Source organism: Petromyzon marinus, chromosome 52 (genome assembly GCF_048934315.1).
Source record: "Petromyzon marinus isolate PM22_M1 ecotype Great Lakes invasive population chromosome 52, UKy_Petmar_22M1.pri1.0, whole genome shotgun sequence".
NCBI classification, from domain to species: domain Eukaryota; kingdom Metazoa; phylum Chordata; class Hyperoartia; order Petromyzontiformes; family Petromyzontidae; genus Petromyzon; species Petromyzon marinus.
In genome coordinates, this window is record NC_133718.1 from 4,213,153 (window position 1) to 4,229,817 (window position 16,665).

The window sequence follows — 16,665 nt, forward strand, 5'->3', positions numbered from 1 at the left end:
TGTGGTGTGTATGGTGTGTGTGTGGTGTGTGTTGTAGTGTGTGTGGTGTGTGTGTTGTGTGTGGTGTGTGTTGTAGTGTGTGTGTGTAGTGGTGTATGTAGTGTGTGGTGTGGTGTGTGTAGTGTGTGGTGTATGTAGTGTGTGTGTAGTGTGTGTGTGTGGTGTGTAGTGTGTGGTGTGTTGTGTGTAGTGTGTTGTGTGTGGTGTGTATGGTGTGTGTGTGGTGTGTGTTGTAGTGTGTGTGGTGTGTGTTGTAGTGTGTGTGTTGTGTGTGTGGTGTGTGTGTAGTCTGTGTGTGGTGTGTGTGGTGTGTGTTGTGTGTGTGGTGTGTGTGTATTGTGTGTGGTGTGTGTAGTGTGTGTGTGGTGTGTGTTGTGTGGTGTGTGTATGGTGTGTGTTGTGTGTGGTGTGTGTTTGTGGTGTGTGTGTGTGGTGTGTGTTGTGTGTATGGTGTGTGTTGTGTGTGATGTGTGTGTGGTGTGTTGCGTATGGTGTGTGTGTGTTGTGTGTGGGTGTGTGGTGTGTTGTGTGTGTGGTGTGTGTTGTGGTGTGTGTGTGTGGTGTGTGTGTGTGTGTGGTGTGTGTTGTGGTATGTGTTGTGGTGTGTGGTGTGGTGTGTGTGATGTGTGTTGTGTGTGTGGTGTGTGTATTATGTGTGTGTGGTGTGTGTTGTTTGTGTGGTGTGTGTGATGTGTGGTGTGGTGTGTGTGTGATGTGTGTGTGATGTGTGTTGTGGTGTGGTGTGTGTGTGATGTGTGTTGTGGTGTGTGTGTGTTGTGTGTGTGTGGTGTGGAGAGCAGGGGGGTGGGGGTGTAGGGGACCCGGGGAGGGATGGAGGGGATGGAGGGGCTATTGGGGTGGAGGGGGGGGCGGGCTAATGGAGAATGGGAGAGAGAGAGAGGGGGGGGGGCCCTCATTGTTTGACCCCCCAAAAAATCGTACTTGGGTTCACGTTTACCCCAAAAGAATCGCGCGCGTTTGTTGTATTAATTCGGAGGTGGCGGGAGTGGGTGGGGGTTGGAGAATGCTCGGCAGAACGGAGTTGCAATCCGGGTGGGACGGAATGTTCCGAGTCGGATCTCCCTCCGCGGCAGCTGTAACACATGATGCACGTTCAGCCCTTCGTGTTTCTCGTCTCGGGGACGTCTGTCTGTGTGTGTTGTTGTCTGTGTGTGTTGTTGTCTGTGTGTGTGTGAAGGAGTGCGGAGCGGTGGTGCAGCGGTTAGCGCGCTGCGCTATGAAGCCGGCGAGCCGAGTTCGATTTCCCGTTCACGGCCGATACCGGTGGCGATTATTTTAACTGGTCATGGGACTCCCCTAGGTCGACTCAGTCTCAAATGAGTAACCTGGTGCGGTGTGTAGTAAACATCGCCGCTGGGGAGACAAAGGCGGTCGGGCGTGGTGCTGGCCACCCACCCCCTCGTGTGCCGTGCCGGCCTTCACAGGTGCTGCGCGCTAATAGCACTTGCCCCTACAGTCTGTTGAGGCTTTACGGGGGATCTTTGTCTTTGTTGTACGTCGAACTTCTTTCGCACCGTACGTAGCCGACCGTGCTCATCGCAGGTGCAGTGTGTGTGTGTCTAAATGCGGACTCGGGATGTCCTCGACCCGCCGTGGTAATGTGGAATTTCCACCGCTAGTAAGAGCTGTGCAATGGCATTCTCGCATGCGCACCCGTTTGAGCCGAGTGTCCACGTGAGTGTGTCCGTGTGAGTGTGTCCGTGTGAGTGTGTGAGTGTGTCCGTGTGAGTGTGTGAGTGTGTCCGTGTGTGTCCGTGTGAGTGTGTGAGTGTGTCCGTGTGAGTGTGTGTGTGTCTGTGTGAGTGTGTCCGTGTGTGAGTGTGTCCGTGTGAGTGTGTCCGTGTGAGTGTGTGAGTGTGTCCGTGTGAGTGTGTGTGTCCGTGAGAGTCTGTCCGTATTCGCGTGCAACTGCGTGCGTACTTGTGCTCGATGATGATGGTGGTGGTGGTGGCACAGGAGGGGGCACAGCTGGTGCATCAGCCAGTCATCTCGGTCATCTCAGTCAGTCGACACTTCACGTGGCCTCAAGGTGCACGCAGCCTGGCACAAGCGCCGTGGTGACGTCACCGCCAATTAGTGGCGAATGGCTGTTGTTGTTGTAGTACTGTGCTGGTATCTGGTGTGTCGGTGTGTATGTGTGGGGAGCCGAGCGACGTCGATCGTGGTTACCTGAACCGGTCCTGGCCCCTCTTCACTAGGTTCACTCAGCCTTAAACGAGTATCATCTGGTGCGGTGTGTAACAACAACAACAAAAACAACAAAAAACTCATCCCGAATGGGGGAGACAAAGACGGTCGTGCCGGCTCACACATTAGGTGCTCGCTCACGGCACTGACCCCAACAGTCCAGAAGGCTTCCCAGGGGATCTTTGTTGTTGTTGTTGTGTATTAAGCAACACAGCTAAGCAGGATTTGAACTTGGGTGGTGCTGGGATAGGCAAACACCATTCATGCGAGGTGCCATAGGCTCCTACTGCCGCATTATTCGGATAGAGCAGGACACATTCATTGTCACGGTATCCTCCGGTTGGCTGCTATCGCCGCCTTCAACCAAACCCGTCCGCTGGACAAACACGTGGTGAAGTATGGCTGGGTGAACGAACGCCTTGGCCCAACTTTGCTTCCATGCGACCAGACCCACAACCTCACTTGGGGAGGTACTCATCCAGCAATGGAGAAAACACGTGTCATTTTTTGTTATGTAGTTATGTATATATAAGGCTTATAACGTGGGCAACCTTAGTCTTTGTGGTATGGAGTGCTTTACTTACGATCAGCTTAATGTTATTTTTAAGCAATTTAAGGCTCCGGTAGGGATGTTTATGAAAGCTTTCCCCGTCCGCCTTTGTATCTCCAGGCGCTCGCTTGTTCCGAGATTAATTTTAACCTTGGTTTAGGAACACATCAACATTTTTTTGGCTAGCGTCAAAATCATAACGAGCGAGCGCCAATTAGAAATCTTTGGTTGTCGAATATTTTTTTTTAGTTTAACAGCTGGAGGTGGTAATGTGCGCTGGGCATTTTGTCGTAAGTGATAATTGCAATACACATAGTGTAAATGATAATAATAATTAAATTAACATTGAGACTTGGTGATTATGATGTAAGTATGCCATCAGGATGTACGTGGTATTATATGCTTATGATTATAAACACTTAACGGTGAGTTGCGTGGGATTGTGTTGTGATCTGCCATGTGGTGGTGGTTTAACTCGTTGGTAGTGGTGGTTGAACTTAGTGGTGGTGGTGGTGGTTGAACTCAGTGATGGTCGCTGAGCCCCGTGACGATAGTCGAAACGACACGGCCAGTGTCTGGCCGAAGCGAGGAGTACTCCGCACGGGTGGAGGCGCGAACGAGTGGAGTCCAGGGCAGCGGTGACCACGGTGGCGGTCGCGGCGAGACGCAAGAGCGGAGGAGTCTCTCCCGGGAGGCGCCACGGGACACTCGCAGCGAGTTGTTGGTCGCGACGCTGCTCGCTCTTCGCCCCGGAGGATCCTCGTCCGAGGGCTCGGCTGGCCGCGGTGTCATTGTTTGGCCCCGTAGAGGGCCGTCGGCGTGGACTTAGCGCCGTCGGCGGCGGCGGCGTTGTGGCCGCCCCGCTGGAGGCCGGGGAGATCCGGCGATCGACGTTCGGTCGTGGCGTCGACGGCACCCGTCGTGGATTTCTCGCGTAACAGCCGGGGTGGGCCGCGTTGAAGGCCTGCTGCCGTGCTCCGCTCCACCCAGGCCCACGGTTATCTGCGGGCTTGGCCACCTGCAATGTGAAATCGCGGTTGTTGCTCTGCGTCCACATCAGCAGCCGTACGGAAGAAGTACACGGCACCGTTTGCTTCAGCCGAGTACTGAATTTGATGCTTCTGTCGCTGCTGCTGCTGCTGCTTTGGCAGTTGTGCACAAACGCAGTTAACACCAGCACCGCTTCTCAACAAGATTGTCAATAACACGCTGTGTGTGACCCTTAATGGGAAAATATGTCGCAGGCGACGTTTGGGACAACGGCCCTTCTTCGTAGCACGTAAAGCCCGTCGTTTATTTATGTGCTGTGTAAGAATTTTTTATTTTTAAAATCTGTATTGAAAACTTATTTTCTTCGGAACGGCTCTTTTGTGTTTAGTTTTTTGTGTCCGTCCCTCGCGCCTCCGATTCGCGCGGATGGCTACGTGCGGTGCGAAAGAAGCTCTCCTCCATACGTACATACAATTATCTGAAACGTTTTAAAGCTTTCGTGACTGCAGGGATTCATATTCTTGGTTCTTTCGGTAAAGTCACCACGTAGAAGGGAAACAATAAAATAATAAACATAAAATTCTCACGACGTTTCGGCCACAACGCAAGCAGCCGTCCTCAGGTGAAGAACAGAGCTGTCGGAACAGAAGACAGCATCTTTCCGACAGCTGTATACTACACTTACAGCTCTCCACACTATACAGCTCTGTTCTTCACCTGAGGACGGCTGCTTGCGTTGTGGCCGAAACGTCGCGAAAATTGAATTTAATAAAATTTTATATTATTTTACCTTCTACGTGACTTTACCGAAAGAACCAAGAATATATCTGAAACGTCATTTGTTGTGGTATGGTGTTTTGCTTTTAAGGCCGTGCAATGGCGTGATTTGGCGAAAGTTTGCCGACTCGTGTTTTTGTTCGCTGTTTGCCAACCTAGCGAAAGAAGCTGTCGCCAGCCAGATCAGTCCGACTATCGTCAAACCTCCCACAAAGTAAAGAGGCATTCCAGTTCGCCGCGGTCGCCAGAGGACTTCTCCGCGGCAACTTTGTTCACCGGCGGCGGCGGCGGCGGGCGAACGGAAGACGCCGCACGGGGGGGTACAAAACGCTCACGGATTTTATTTTGTCTTCATCGCTTGAGCCACAATAGAGGCCAGGGAAATTCATTTGAACACGTGGTCGACTTTCGCGACCAATATCATCCATAATAGAGGTTTTTTTTTTGGGTTAGATCACGTAAATATATAAATGTGTCGTTAAACCCCGCCACCACCCGACACAGGCGACTAGTAAGGGTTGTCACATAAACAGAACGTGGCCACCCGTCACTAGCACAGCACTAGTGTGTAGTGTAGTGTATAGTGTAGTGTACTAGTACAGCACTAGTGTATAATCTAGTGTATAGTGTAGTATATAGTGTAGTATACTAGTACAGCACTAGTGTATAGTGTAGTATACTAGTACAGCATTAGTGTATAGTGTAGTGTATAGTGTAGTATACTAGTACAGCACTAGTGTATAGTGTGGTGTATAGTGTGGTATACTAGTACAGCACTAGTGTGTAGTGTAGTGTATAGTGTAGTATACTAGTACAGCACTAGTGTATAGTGTAGTGTATAGTGTAGTATACTAGTACAGCACTAGTGTATAGTGTAGTATACTAGTACAGCACTAGTGTATAGTGTAGTGTATAGTGTAGTATACTAGTACAGCACTAGTGTATAGTGTAGTGTATAGTGTAGTATACTAGTACAGCACTAGTGTATAGTGTAGTGTATAGTGTAGTATACTAGTACAGCACTAGTGTAAAGTATAGTGTAGTGTATAGTGTAGTATACTAGTACAGCACTAGTGTATAGTGTAGTGTATAGTGTAGTATACTAGTACAGCACTAGTGTATAGTGTAGTGTATAGTGTAGTATACTAGTACAGCACTAGTGTATAGTGTAGTGTATAGTGTAGTATACTAGTACAGCACTAGTGTATAGTGTAGTGTATAGTGTAGTATACTAGTACAGCACTAATGTATAGTGTAGTGTATAGTGTAGTATACTAGTACAGCACTAGTGTGTAGTGTAGTGTATAGTATAGTATACTAGTGCAGCACTAGTGTAAAGTGTAGTGTATAGTGTAGTATACTAGTACAGCACTAGTGTATAGTGTAGTGTATAGTGTAGTATACTAGTACAGCACTAGTGTATAGTGTAGTGTATAGTGTAGTATACTAGTACAGCACTAGTGTATAGTGTAGTGTATAGTGTAGTGTATAGTGTAGTATACTAGTACAGCGCCACCGGTTGTGTTGGAGAGCCAATCCACAACATTTACAATCTGAGTACGACGTTTCGCCAGTAATTGCAACTAGCTTCATTAGGCGACAGCCAGATTTGTGCACAAGTCAAACTGTTTCGTTCCTTATATAGAGAATTATAATTAACATATATATAAAAAAATATCCTTGCTTCGCAAGCGTGGCCTCATTTGCAACAGCCACCCAAAAAGGACTGCCACCCCCATCACTTGCCACCGCACCTACCCAAACCCCCCTTAAAACCGTTTAAAAGACCGTAAAGTTGTAGTTTTGTGAGAGAAAAAAAAAGAAATCAACAGGCTTTTATTGGGCGCGCGTGCCTGGCGCGTGGAGTTCCCCCGTGCGGGCACTTGTTCGAGTTTTAGGACTGGTAGTGAGAGTTTATAGAATGTGGGGTCGTGCTGTGTGCGGGTAGGGGGGTGGGAGAGGGGGAAGGGGGGGTGGGTGGTAGACTGGGGGGGGAGTTGTGGGGTGGTGGGAATTGAACAGCAGCACCAAACACAAAGTTCCGTCGAGGACAGACGCGTTTACAAAGCCAATGTTGTCTTTAACCCTCCCCCTCTCTCTCACTGCCTCTCCCTCTCTCCTCCCTCTCTCCCTACACTAAACAGCCCCATTAGCTTTATAGACTGTGCTGTTAAGCACCAAGGGCCGCTATACGCGGGGGGTGGGGGGGGGCTTGATTTCTCTGCTGCTGAGTACGAGTAGAGGAGGCTTGGCTTGCGAGGGGTACAATAGTCGTCGTGCAGATTATCGGCGTAGGGCACTTGCGCAAGAGTGCAAGGCTCCCCCCCTGTCCAATTAATATCCTCAGTTATTGATGTGTAATCATGTTGATGTGCTTACACGCAACCGCAGGCAAAGGTCCCCCGTGTAGCCTCTAACAGACTGCTGGGACAAGTGCTATCAGCGAGCACCTCTGAAGGCCGGCCCCGGCACACGGGAGGGGGGGGGGGTGGTGGGTGGCCAGCACCGCTCCCGGCCGCCTTTGTCTCCCCAGTGGCGATGTTTACACACCGCGCCAGGTAGTTATTTGAGGCCGAGTCGACCTATGGGAGAGGCCCAGAACCGGTTCAGATAATTGTCACTGGTGTTGGCCGTGAGCGGGATTCCAACTCGGGGTTGCCGGGATCGTCGCGCAGTGCGATAACCACTGCGCCACCGCTCCCTGCATATTTACTCTGTAGTGAGCCAAGAATGTCTGTGTGTCCCGCGCGTGACGTCACTCCACGTCGGCCAGCCCCCCTCATTAATAATCATGAACAGGTGACGTCACTCCACATGGGGGGGGGGCGTGGCGCCTCCTCCCCCCTCCTCGGCGTCAACTGACAACCCTCACTACAAAGACAGAACCCTCACGTCATCACGTCATCACGTGATCTCCGTAACGCTGTTGTTGAGACATCGAAGTAAAAAGGACGCCGTGATGAACATGGGATTATAACCTTAAAATGAAATAGGTCCGTGTCACCACGGGCCTTACAAATTGCACACGAATTCATGCAATGAATATATCACGTCGCGCTCTGCTTTTCGCTTGCAAGTTTCAGATTTACTGCAATAAACCCGTCCTTGGACGGGCAAAAGGCTAATCAATTTATATTCTCAAACACATGCGGCGAACCGTTTTATATGCGTGTATATGCATGTATGCATATTGACACACGTGTACGCATACACAATTGCATTATACGGTATAGGCACGCATATATAGAGACGTAAAAAATACCAATAACAGTGGCAAATAACTGCACAGGTCCTGGGCCTCCCCTAAGTCGACTCGACATTAAATTCGTACCTCGTGCGGTTTTTAAACACCGGGATTGTGGGGAGACAGAGGAGGGTGGGGCTTGATGCTGGCTACCCACCACCGAGTGGCGGCCTTAATAGGTGCTTGCTAACAGCACGTGCCCCAAATGCTATGTGGGCGATCATAGAGCCTTAGGTTCACATAGACATATGCATATACACACGCACACAAAAAAATCTATTTGGTACACATAGGGCTATAGACAAAAAATAAATACAGCAAATAGACACAGACACACGTCAAAAAAATCACACACACAGACAGGCACACACAGACACACTCCTCCACACACACAGACACACTCCTCCACACACACAGACACACTCCTCCTCCACACACACAGACACACTCCTTCACACACACAGACACACTCCTCCACACACACAGACACACTCCTCCACACACACAGACACTCCTCCACACACACAGACACACTCCTTCACACACACAGACACACTCCTCCACAAAAAGACAAAGATCCCCCGTGTAGCCTGTAACAGGCTGTAGGGGCAAGTGCTGTTAGCGAGTAGCACCTATGAAGGCCGGCACGGCACACATAAGGGGGTGGGTGGCCAACACCACGCCCGGCCGCCTTTGTCTCCCTAGTGGCGATGTTTACACATCGTACCAAATACTCATTTGAGGCTCAGTCGACCTAGGGGAATCCCATGACCGGTTCAGATAATCGTCACTGGTGTTGGCCTTGAGCGGGTAACGAACCCGGGTCGCCAGGTTCGTAGCGCAGCGTAGCACTGACCGCTACACTACCGCTGCCCACTCCTCCACACACACCGACACACACAGACACACACACACGCACACACCGACACACACAGACACCCACACACGCACACACCGACACACACAGACACCCACACACGCACACACTGACACAGACACCCACACACGCACACACTGCCCATAAAGGCGGCAGCAGCAGCAGCAGTGTTGCTCTCTGCTCGTTAAAGAACGAGCGAGCGTGGACCCTTCGCGAAGATGGATGGGAGAGAGCGAGACACCACCCCCATCCCAACCACCCCCATCCCAACCACCCCCACCACCGCCACTACCACCCGAATCACCACCTTCATAACCACCACTACCACCCCCACCCCAGGCAGCACCACTATCACCCCCACCACAACCTTCATAACAACCACCACCAAAACACACGAACCACATCCTTCATAACCACCACCCCCACCGCCTCCACCCGACCAACAACCTTCATAACAACCACCTTTAACCTCCCAACATCCCTACCACCACAACCCCCACTACTACCACCACAACCACCACCACAACCTTCATAACCACCACAACCACCACCACTGCCACCATAAGCCCCACCAGCACCGCCACAGTAGCCCCCTGCGTGTGGACCTTGGGTTCACCGCTCCATCTCCCCCCGATGGGCCGGACCTCTCAGGGCGAGGCCTCTCTACTTGGGCTGCCATTCCTTCCCCCGGTCTCTCGTTTCCTGTAAACGGCCGGCCCCGTGGCCGTGACTCGACCCATCCCCTCCCCCTCTACCCCAGATGCTATGAGCCCACACTTTCTGTTTTAACGTTTCCCCCAAGTCGCTAAACCGGAGGTGCTGCGTGCGTGCGTTCGTTCTCCCATCCGCGTGTCCGTCTCGCTTGGGTGCTGGCTGAGTTGCACACGAGTGTCTCGCTTCACCCTCGCTCTCCCTGGGGCCCCCTTTTCTCAGCTTTCAGAATCGCCGGCATCGTTATTTAGACCGCATTGAGGATGAGGAATCCGATGAGCTACGAAGCTCTTTTTTTCCTTGTTTTCTTTCACTGATGGCCAGTATGGGGGCACGGGGGTCGGCAGGTTTAGACGGCGGACGACACAACGAACGCGAAAGGAGTGCTAAACAGATACAAAATGGTAAGCAAGTCAACGAAGAATACATGATAGAGGTTTTTTTTGGGTTAGATCGCGTAGATTTATAAATGCGTCGTTAAAACCCGCCACCACCCGACACAACCAACTATTAAGGCTTGTCACGTAAACAGAACGTGGCCAATTCGTCACTAGTACAGCACCACACCGGTTGTGTGTTGAAGAGCCAAGCCACAACATTTACAATCTGAGTACGACGAAGAATACATCCATTTGTTATACAAGTTCGAGTTATCAAGCTTGGGCAAGGCAGCAAAAACGGCAACAACACGGTCCCAGACCACACCAAGATAACACCATGCAGCGATAGTCCCCCAGTCGAAATGGCACGTTAACATTCAACTACAGCGATTCTACACGGTGTAATGATCGAAGTTACGAATCACATTTTTTTGCAAAATGTCACTGCTCCTGCCCAGCACCGATCTTCACCTCCCGTCCAAACTTGGAAGTTCGGCTCGGCAAACGCTTCACACAACGCACGTACGCTGCTCGTCCGTCGGGTTAACTGCACTTAGCGAGCACCTATTGAGCCCACCAGGGGTGGTGGTGGTGGCGGTGGGCAGCATCGCGCCCGGCTGCCTTCGACTCCAAAACCAATGCAGTGCTCATTGTCCGCACGCCAGCACCGGGTACTCGCTTAAGGCCGAGTAGACCGAGGTGAAGCCCGGGGCAAATTGGTTCGGTTATCACCTCCCCCACCACCACCACCCCTGTTGTTGTTGTTTTCCCTCGGTCGGGAATCGAACTCGGCGCAGCGCGCCAACCGCTGCGCCACCGCTCTGCGAGCACGGTGGAGATGACGACGTTGGGGAAACTTGCGGACTCCTTCGGGCTCGACGCGGCAGGGCGGCGCGGTTGTGCGTAGCCGTGCGGTCCGCGGGAGTGAGCGCACGTGCGTGCGTGTGCGGGGTTTGCGCGTGAAACGGCAGCACTGAGGGTGAGACAAAGGCGGCCGGGAGTTTGGTGGTGCTGGCCACCAACTCCCACCGTCTGACGTGTGCCGTCCCGGCCTTCGTTGGTGCTACTCGCTAGCAGCACTTGCCCCAACAGTCTATAAAGATCTTTCAACCGGTCCTAGGCCTTCCGTTGGTCGACTCGGCTTTAGGTGATTACCTGGTGTGGTGTGTGAACATCGGCATTGGGGGGAGACAAAGGCGGTCAAGTGTGGCGCTGGCCACCAACCCTCTTGTGCGCCTTGCCGGCCTTAATAGGTGCTCGCAAACAGCACTTGCCCCAACAGCCTGCTAAAGTCTACGCGGGGTGATGGTGGGGGGGGGGCGGTGGAGATCTTTGCGTGTTATCGCAAGATGTGAATTGCAATAATACACTCACTGTCGCAGCCGTTGACGATTTTATTTTAAACATTTTCACCGCCAAGGGTCGTGGGAACTTCCCAGCGCGAAACGGGAAAGATTAACACGGCCTCGAATTTTATTGCCAATCGGTGGAGAAACTCCGGGTGGATCGAAGAGGGCTCGTGAGCGACGATGAAAAATAACCGAATTCCTTTCATCAAAATGTAAACCGGATAGCGAGTTACGGTCGGGCGGCACGTGCAGAGGGATAATGTTTGTCCGGCCTTCGGTCTTGTGTTTCGTCGCCGAATGGATCTCAACGTGGGTTTTGACGATCGTGACATCCGCAGCAAAAAAACAAAAAACCTTGTCTTGACGTAAAACAAAACCGCGCAATGGAATTTATTTTTGGCGCCGGTACATTTTTTTTTTAATGACGAAATGCCGGCCACTCGTCGAAAACTTTCGGGGGAAGACCGCGACCGCCTTTTAGAAAATTCTTCCATCAGCACGGTTGGCAACGTACGGTGCAAAAGAAGTTCAAGGTGCATAATTTTTCGTCAGGGGGACGGACGCATTCCTGAAAGGTGCGACGACGAACATCGAAGCGACGTCCATGGAAGCGATTTCCATGGTTAGGTGGTGGAGGCGAAGGCTGAGAGGCGACAGATAACGAGAAATGACGGACGATGCTGTCAGCGACGTGAGTGTGGGTTGAGGCGACGCAAATCAAACTAACTGCAAGTTATTTTTTTTATTTTACCAGGTAAGGCCCATTGAGCAACGTGGTTCTTTGTCAGAAGTCACCTGGCCACAAATGAAAGTTCAAGGAAAGTGGCTTATCATCGCGTGGACATTTATAGCAGCCAAATACTCTAAACGCGTGATGTTGATTCTAAATGTGGAGGGGGAAAAGCAGATGACCCAGAGAAAAATCCACACGACCATGGGGAGAGAGACACGTAAAATCTACATTTACAGGAGTCAGGGTCGGGCTCGAACCCACGACCTCCTCCATACCAGGCGAGGGAGTTAACATTTCGCCACCGCAGCGCCCCTAGGTATTGGTAATAATAATAACGTGACGACGTATTTGTGAAATTACGTAAAAGCGGGGCGGGGGGGAGACGTAATAGTACTGTATGAACCTTTTGAAGGTACCGGCCGCTTTTAAATATCGTCTAACAATACGTCACCATTTTTTCGTTAAGCGGGTACCGCGCCTTCTCTCCCTGGTGGCCTAAATAAGGCTCCGTTAGCCTGAACATTTCTAAATCCCGCGGAGATGGTGGCGGCCGTCTTCGCCTCGTTTTGTCGCAAACAACGGTGGCGGCAGCGGCGAAGGAAATTCTTCGCGAGCGTTTTTTTGCATCGCGGGTCGGTACGGTCGGTGAAATATTACACGACAGCGCTGAAAAAAATTGTCACTTTTTTTTTCATGAATAGCCTCACGTCCCACCGACCAATCGGGAGGCAACGGCTCGTGCTTAATTTAGGCCGATTTATCGCGGACGAATGCTGCCGCGCGCTAATTGGTCTCTAATTGCCACCGTCGCCTCCTGCGTCCCTTCCCGAGGAAAAAAAATCCGCTCCCGTTAAATGCAAATGCGGCCGCCGCGATCAAAAAAAAAAGAAATTCTTCACATTAATTTACATCGAGTGATACCACCCAATTTTTTTGGGAACATGACGGTGTAAAAAAAAAAAGATCAACTTTTTTTTGTTGCTGTTGTTAGTAATTCCTCTGTGTCCGCAAACGACGCCTCCTGGAGCGCTATCGTTTGTCACATTTGCATATCGCAGCGCCCAGCCTGGGAGGTTCAGCGAATTTAATAAATGGTCCCTTCAGTCACGCGGTGCCAAACCGCTCGTGGCAACGCGCGGCCCTCTCGGCGAGGAATGGAAGACCTCGGCAATTCTCAAGCGATTGGACCTGGGCCCCCCACCTCCAACACTTCACCAAGCTGCTGTGATCAGCGTGGTGAAGTATGGTTAAATGAATTCCACCCCCCCCCCCAACCTCCTTCATCTCGTGGTGGATTGACAAGGTGCTGTGAATTACCCTCATTGTTGAATTCGGTTAGACGGGGTGTCGCTTTCACTTTAGAAAATTCGCCGACAACGAAAAGAAACAATTCGTTACTTCGGGGACCGAACCAGCCCCGACGATTGGAGCCAGCTGACGATGACGACAACGATGACGACGACGACAATGACGTGCCGTCACGATGATGATTATGACGACAATGAGAACGATTACGAAGATGATGATGATTACGATGACGACAACGGCGAGGGTCGTCGACAAACGCCTTCCCAGCGGAACCGATCGCCAAGCCTCGGACGAAAGCGAACCTGGAGAGCTCTTGCGAGTCGTCGGCTCCCCGTGGCCGAGGATGCGTCCAGAAATTACAAATGGCCACCGCGCCTCGCACGCACGCCGAGCGGCGGTGCCGGCGGCAGCAGCAGCAGCAGCAGTTCGCCATCGTCACCGCCGTTGTCATCGTCGCTTAATTTGCATGCGGTGTATTTCAGCCGTAAGAATCCATTCATTTCCCTTTCCCTCCGTTTTCTCGCCCGCGCCCAGCTCCGTCGCTCCCCCCCGCCTTCTCTCCCCCACCGCCGCTGCCGTGTCCCACGTTTTGTTTTGTTCGGTGTGGTGGTGGGTGGGGGGGGGGGGCCGGAGGGTGGTGGTGCTGTGGGCTGGTTGGGGGATTGGGGGATTGGGGGGAAAGCCTACGATAATTCTGCGTAGAAATTAGCATGCGAGAAACTACACTCGTTTCGTATGCACGGACGCAACCGTCAGCTGCCAGCGCGCGCGCGCGCGCAGGCACTGCGCAAACGTGCGCACATTCGCGTGACATTTATTTATAAAAATTATTCGCAGACCGTCGGGACGAGATAACAAAACAAAAATAAACGCGCTCGGAATTATTTCCAAATGTTTTATATATATGTATTTATTTATTTTGGCTCGGGCCTTCCGCTTTTGTAGAAATCTCAAAATACGCGGTCGGAGGGGTTGGACGGGGAAGATTTATTTTTTTCCCCGCATCCACATCATCAGCCTCCCCACCATCGCCGCCGTTGTCGTCAAATCAAAAATCCGATCCGCTGCCACCGGGTGACGCTGGGCCGAACCGCGCGCCCCCCTTTGCGCGTGGCGTGGAGGTTCGACGTTATTGGAACGACGCTCACTACGCGCGGGGGACTGAGGTTTCTCCGCGGAGACGGCACTTGGGGGGGGGGGCGCCTCCCCCCCCCCCGAGTCCTCAGTCCGTGATCCACGCGAGCCCCGAGGGGGTTCTTGACGACGAGAAGGGGAGGAGGGGGGTATGGGGACCGTGGTGGAGATGCAGGTGTCGCGGAAACTCCGCGTAAACGAGACAGCGTTTTTTGCCTGGTGTTTCTTGTTGCCCTCAATTCCGATATCCAGGAATGATTTAATAAATGAAGCTGTTAAGTTAGGCTCCTTGCGTGTGCTGTGTGCGTGCGTCTGCACGTCCGTGTGTGTTTGCGTGCGTAAGGAGCGGTGGCCCATTGGTTAGCGCGTCGTGCTACGAATCCGGCTACCCGAGTTCGATTCCGGCTGACGGCCAATAAGCAGTGGTGAATATTTGCACCATTTGTGGGCCTGCTCTGGGTCAGACCCTTGTGTGCCGTGTCGGCCTTCATAGGTACTCGCTAACAGCACTTACCCCAACAGTCTGTTAAGGCTATGCGGGGGATCTTTGTCTCTGTTTTGTGTACTTGTACGACTGTACATCTGTGCGCGTCTGTATGTGTGTACGTCTGTACGTGTGTGTATGTCTGTGTGTGTATGTACGTCTGCGTGTGTGCGCGCGTACGTGGCTTAAACCCGTCACTGTGATTTTTTGAAAGTCGCTCTGATGCGCAACACCACATGCATATTTTAATGATCGACGGTTATTTATAAAAAAAAAATATCGCTCGTGGATTTTTTTTTACCCTTACATTTTTGACATTTTATTATTTTTTATTTGTATCCCGTGCGTGTGCGCGCCTTGGCTACGTTAGCCGTCGCCTGTCGTCGGCGTGCGCCGTTGTTGTTGCTGTTTTTATTTTATTTTCCCATGGGGTTTCGCGCAGCGGCCGTAGCCGCATCGCGTCGACAATTTGGCGAAAAGGCCGAGAGAGTTGCGTTCGCCGATTCAGAAAGAAACGGAGGAAATTGTGATTCGTAAAAAAAAAAACGTGTTTTTTTTACGGTTTACGATTGTTTTTTTCGTGACTATAGCATCGCTTGCTGGCAGAAGTTAATATTTCCACCTCCTGGAATGCCTCTAAACTGCGGTCAGTTTTGTTCGGGCTGTTGAATTTTTGTAACAAAGATTAAATAAAGGGTAGTGGCGCGGTGGTGGGTGGGAGTGGCGTTTGGGTCACACCGATGCTTTAGTAGAATTCCTAGATTCGCGATCCCGCTTCGATCGGATAATTATATTGCTTACATTCCCCGCATAATTCGCTCGCCGCGAACAGTCAAGTACCGTAGCGCGGTCGTGACTCCTGCGCGTGTATCGCACGGCAAGAAAAAAATGTTTTAGCGGCTCTTGATATTAATTTAAAATTTTTTTTAAACATTTTCTTCACAGCTACGGCACGCAGATGAGGAGGTCGCAGACAGAGGGAGGAACATCGTGGAGACGATCGAGCGAACGCCGTGCCAAGGATGGCGACGACCACAACGACGATGAAGAAGAAGAATAAGCAAGCGAGGGGTGGGGTTCAGGAGCGGTGACGGCGATGCGGTGAGTGGGGGGGGACAGGGGATGGGGGGGGGGCATCGGAGAGATGGTGCCGTTGAAGCTGGGGAGGGGGGTGAGGAGCGGATGGGGAGGTACTGGCGCACACCTTGGTCGTCGCTCGTACCGCCCACTCGCCCTCCTGCCCGCTGTCCCTCTCGCTGTCCCTCTCATTGTCCCGCTCGCTGTCCCTCTCGCTGTCCCTCTCATTGTCCCGCTCGCTGTCCCGCTCGCTGTCCCGCTCATTGTCCCTCTCATTGTCCCGCTCGCTGTCCCGCTCACAGTCCCACTCGCTCACCGATCGCTGCCCTACTCGCTGTCCCTTTCGCTGGTGCGCTCGCTGTCCCTCTCTCTGTCCCGCACGCTCACCGCTCACGCGCGCCCACCCCCCCCTCCAAGCTCGCTCCGACAACATGAATATTAAACGCTCGGAGGCCATTTTCTGTCGTGCCTCTCTCGTTATCGTTAGGCGGCAGCGCGGCGCGCAAATTCTGCCCGGGCCAACGACGCTCGCACAATTACCGCGGTTTGTAGATTTCTCCGCGTCGTCCTGTCCGCCTGCCCTCCCCTCCCACCTCCTCTCTATCTCCATCGTCGTATCGCGGAAGCCGTCGTAGCATTATTTATTTTTAATTAAAGGCATTGCAACGCGATATCTGAGCGCGCGCGTGCGACCCCCCCCCCGCCTATCCCCGGTGCTCCCGTAAGTGGATTAAACCCCCAGGTTTTCGGGGGGGGGGGGGGGAGGGGGGGGGGGCGGCGTGCAGCGATAATAAAAAAAATGTAAATTTTTTTGGGGACGTTTCCTTCGAATAATTTTTTTGA

At 52.0% G+C, this 16,665-nt stretch overlaps 1 protein-coding gene across 20 annotated transcripts in view; it reads left to right on the forward strand.

Moving 5' to 3' along the window:
* The window catches only part of LOC116953618 (uncharacterized), a 167,904-nt gene that overhangs the window by 125,894 nt on the left and 25,345 nt on the right, over positions 1-16,665 (forward strand). For 12 of the 20 annotated variants that reach the window (XM_076075134.1, XM_076075143.1, XM_076075135.1 and 9 more), the window contains one exon: positions 15,691-15,846. The gene's annotated coding sequence lies outside the window, so the exon portion shown is untranslated. The other 8 variants (XM_076075149.1, XM_076075147.1, XM_076075145.1 and 5 more) reach the window with 8 other exon arrangements.